We start from the raw sequence: 5,260 nt of genomic DNA, 5'->3' as shown, positions 1-5,260 counted from the left end.
CATTGTGGTAAACCTGTGAACAACATTGTGGTAAACCTGTGTACAACATTGTGGTTAAACCTGTGAACAACATTGTGGTAAACCTGTGAACAACATTGTGGTTAAACCTGTGAACAACATTGTGGTAAACCTGTGAACAACATTGTGGTTAAACCTGTGAACAACATTGTGGTTAAACCTGTGAACAACATTGTGGTTAAACCTGTGAACAACATTGTGGTTAAACCTGTGTACAACTTTGTGGTTAAACCTGTGTACAATAGTGTGATTAAACCTGTCTACAACCTTGTGGTTAAACCTGTGTACAACGTTGTGGTAAACCTGTGTACAACATTGTGGTTAAACCTGTGTACAACATTGTGATAAACCTGTGTACAACATTGTGGTAAACCTGTGTACAGAATTGTGGTAAACCTGTGTACAACATTGTGGTAAACCTGTGTACAGAATTGTGGTAAACCTGTGTACAACATTGTGGTAAACATGTGTACAACATTGTGGTAAACCTGTGTACAACATTGTGGTAAATCTGTGTACAACATTGTGGTAAACCTGTGTACAACATTGTGTCCTGTACTCTGTTAAGTCCTCCAGGGTTCCCTATTTTACCCAGCACACTGCCATACTGCTACCAGACGCTTTTGGATGCTGCCAACCAATTGGCTTTGTCTTAACCACATTATCCCACACAACAAATAATAAAGCTCTGCACACCACATTTGTCAACAATTAAACGGTGGATTGTGGTGTCGAAGGGCTCCAGAAAATGCCTGTTCACCGGCTTTGTCTCCCGCGCGGAGATTTGGCAGGGACAGACGCAGACAAACAGGCTTTTGTTCTGGCCCTGCTTTGGGGTGACGGGGACAGATAATGGAGGCACTGAAAGTGGCACACTTGTCGAGGGTGGGGGATGAGGAGATGAGGGTAGGGGTGGAAGGGGTAGTTGAGGTTCTGGGGCAAGCAGCAGTAGGCTAGAGATTGTGGATTATGGTAAAGGATAAGTAAGTGGTTTATACTTTCACCTACTGTAGGTAAAAAAATWATAGAATGCGATTTATCTACCAAAACAATGTTGACGTCATCAGTGCCACTCTTCTACATGCAGTTGAATGTAATTCCCAAGTATCCTCAGTATCCTTCATAAATACTGCACTGTATGTTTCTCATACCAGTGGACTAACTCCATCAGTTTCGATGTGCATGACAGATAGAATAAGAAAGAGAGAAAAAAGAGAAAAAGAGTTGGAAAGAGAGAGAAGGAACTTAACCAGATGGAGAGTGTTTGTCCTAGTCACTCTGAATTATAAATGGTCTCTCACTTTCAGGGAAACACACAACATCTATAATACTCCTGATGCATTTCTACTGCCAGGCTACTCCACTGTCCCCAGCTGACCCTCTCTCCAAATCTCTCTGTCCTTTTTTTATTTCTCTCTCTCACTCTCTCTGGGATTATGCCCCTCTCTCGCTCTTTTTCTCTCTCTTCTTCTGTCTCTCTCTTCTTTCTTTTTTTGCACACACACACACACACACACACACACACACACACACACACACACACACACACACACACACACACACACACACACACACACACACACACACACACACACACACACACACACACACACACACACACACACACACACACACACACACACACACACACACACACAATCACCAACACAGCCTTAAAGTAGCTCTGCCCCCTCTCTCACTCCCTTTCGCCGTCCCTCTCTCTCTCTCTCTCACTTTTTCACTCCCTCTCTGTGCTTCTCTTTATCTTATCCTTTGACGCTTCTCTTGCCCTCTTTCCTGCTATCTCTGACCCTCTCACGTGCTTTGACTGTCCCTCCCTCTTTCTCTCTCTCTGTCTTTCTCTCTCTGTTTCCTTCATTATCACATCCATACTTCAGCTTTCAGAAAGGCTGTATGGATTCTGTGGAACGTAAAGGCTCTGAAAGATTTAACAGGCACATACAGAATGAAACCTTGAAAACAAAATATTCATGGTTTTTGCATTCAATGCCACAATGCTACATGGTTCATTGCTACTGCCACTTAAAAGGAAAAATGACAAATGACAAAGAAATATCCGGCCAATGGCTTATGGATATGACATATCGTGCAATGTATCACTCATGACAGCTCATAATAGTCTATAAATTCTTCATAAACCCTAAACATCGAGCAGAGATTTCAAGTCAATAGTGGTATACACAATTAATGTAAAGGAATGTTTTGACCATGAGAAATGACCKCCCAGTTTCATGATAAAACGGCTAATATCAAGATCTTTGTGGAATTCAGTGGTGTGTACTCATGGATTCCAGGCTTCGCCAAAAAATGGACCAGAAAACATATCAAATTATTTATCTTTCCTCTCTCCGTGTTTCATAATTTTCCTTAAATTCGCAAGAGGCTGAATGTATCTCACCGGAGGACGCATCTGACCGAGCAAAACAGCGCCCCTCTGTCGTTGTATGTGTAGGCCATCTATCTGATGCTGTCTGGTCAAAAAGAGGATGACCTTGCCGCCTGTGGCATTGAATGCAATGGAAGTCAGTGAGCATTTGTCCTCCCTTGATAAAAAAAAGTACAAAATAATAGCCAATCAGCATTGAGCTAAACTGAGTGAGCTCAACTGTGAATGGTCCTYGCGCACAAAAAAAAAGGTGTCAAGGGAAGCCAATTTGGATTTGGCGTCACCCCTATCAAATCGCACTGAGAGCTTACGTCATTGACAGAAACAACTTGAATTGTTGCATCTCATTGTGTTGTTGTCGTCCAGTGGCTAGTTAGCAAGCTAAAATTCGCCCTTTCCTAGATTAGCCATGGATGGAGATAGGGACTTGGACTTGTGGTTTCACATTCATCGTACTGGCCAATGATTATAATGGCAATTTTGATCCAACCATTCATTCGTACATTGCTGTGCCCCTGGCCTGAGAGGATGGAAGTTCGATATGTAGCTAGATGTAGAAGGCTAATGTTAACTAGCCAACGTTGCCCATGAAAAGAAAAGAGGCTAGCGAGCAAGCATTTTAGCCAGGTAGCCTAGGACAATAAAATATAAAAGCATGTACTGTATGACAGACTGATAGGCCTTTTCTTCAACAAGAAAGAGAGGAGGATGGCGTTGGCGTTTCTCTACAAGTAGGGTGAGTCAACATCTTTTTTTCTACTAGCACGAACACGCACGCACGCAGACATCAGAACCATTGACAGCCACATCATGTTGAGCTTACGTTGATTGGACTAAATWGTTTTGGTATCTTTTAGTTGTCACTGTATTAGACTAAGCACAGGTGATTTGATGATGATGAAATGTTGAAGTTAAATGGTGCTGGAATAGTGGAGGCAGCTCCTGTTTTATTTTCAACTTGCAGTAACTCTCTGGGGTTCTAAATCAATAGTTGTTTAGTGGTCCGAAAATGTCGGAAACATTAACTTGCTTGACCTTGCTGTAGGCCATGTAACTGTTTGTTACATGCAATATGCTTTGTGGACTTCACCGGACAGAGATTGCTCTCTGGTTTTGTGATAAAAACAAAGGTGTGGTTGAATTTGTGCCAGCCTAGTGGTTAGAGCATTGGGCCAGTAACTGAAAGGTTGCCGGATCGAATCCCTGAGCTAACAAGGTAAAAKATCTGTCGTTCTACCCCTGAACAAGGCAGTTAACCCACTGTTCCCTGATAGGCTGTCATTGTAAATAAAGACCCCTTCACCACCTCAGCCCTGGCTGCACCCCTTCACCACCACACCAGGTCTAGGTCTATCTATAGTAGTCTCATTCTAACATCAGTGTTTACTACACTTTAGGTAACTACAGGAGTGTAGATGCAAGTCAAGACCCGAAGCCCACTCGTATCCTCCCACCCCTTCTCCAATGTATTTGTCCTATGCATTTCACACCCCTGTCTGAGGATATACATTCAGAGAGTCGTATGACTGTACACTCTCCATTCTCTCTGAAGTACATTAACTTACAGCAGAACAGAGAGGACCCATAACAGTATTCTTTATTGGAAGGCTTTTTATTGAATTACGCTCTCCGAGGCTCAGTGCCATGCTTCTAACAGTGATGGAAACACATTAGGATATCACTTAACAGCAGGAAAAATATTTCCACAGCCTGAATTACGGCTCTAGTGTGTGTGTGTGTGTGTGTGTGTGTGTGTGTGTTGTGGTGTTGTGTGTGTGTGTGTGTGTGTGTGTGTGTGTGTGTGTGTGTGTGTGTGTGTGTGTGTGTGTGTGTGTGTTTTATTGTATTTCCACAGCCTGAGTTAGAGATGGAAATGAGAAACAGATGAGGCCTTGTCATAAGTGAATATTTCTCCATGGACATAAGCTCGTTGGCAACAGATCGCCAGACACACGTGATTCGATTTTCCTCTCTCACGCTTCTATAGACATGACGAACGACACAGGACTCGCTGAAAACATCAGAATGGGTTYCAGAGWGAARGGCTACACTCCCTCTCRKTCTCTTCTTTCTCTCTCAGGCGCTCCCTCTCTCTTTATCTCTCGTCTCCCCTTGTTTCTCTCTCTCTCGTTCTCTCCRTCTGATTCTAGCCTGCTTTCAATAGGAACCCGAATTCCACCAGTAGCAGTGGGTGGGTGAAATCACCGGGGAAGCCAGGAYAAAATACAGAGTACACCCTATGTGTTGTTTGCGCTATAACCTGTTKGTTCATATGCCTTGACACCGTGATATATAGGCTTAAAGGCTGAGACGATAAGATATTTTGATTTTAACTATGCAAGCCAGTTGAGAACAAATCATGAGCACCACGGGGCTGTGGTGGTCATGACATTATGTCAGCTGGTTATTGTCAAGCAATTGAATATAAACCATCACAGTAAATCCATACTTTTTTAGGTAGGTCTAAAGAAGCATAATGATATGAAGAAAATGTATTTCAGAAGAACAGAATATTTTTTGTCCTACTGTATGCTGTCTGGCTGTGCTCCATGCCATAGACTGTTGGCTTGTTCATTTAGCAGACAAGATATGCTTATAAGTCTGGTGCCTTTATTATATATTATATGATTTTATAGTAAGAAGAATATAATTGAACTTAGCTGAATAAAATAGAAAGGATATTTTTCCCATTCTGGAACAAATGCTCATATGAAGTGGCTATGTTCAACGTAAAAGTGATCATTTGAAACAGGTCCTGTATGCTAGATTTAGAGTTATTTGGCAACTTAAGTTGTGAATGATACAAACCTTAGAATGTCTAGGAAATCAGAACAT

This window comes from Salvelinus sp. IW2-2015, linkage group LG6.2 (assembly GCF_002910315.2).
Source record: "Salvelinus sp. IW2-2015 linkage group LG6.2, ASM291031v2, whole genome shotgun sequence".
NCBI classification, from domain to species: domain Eukaryota; kingdom Metazoa; phylum Chordata; class Actinopteri; order Salmoniformes; family Salmonidae; genus Salvelinus; species Salvelinus sp. IW2-2015.
The sequence above is the reverse complement of the archived record's forward strand: the minus strand, read 5'-3'. Positions refer to the sequence as shown.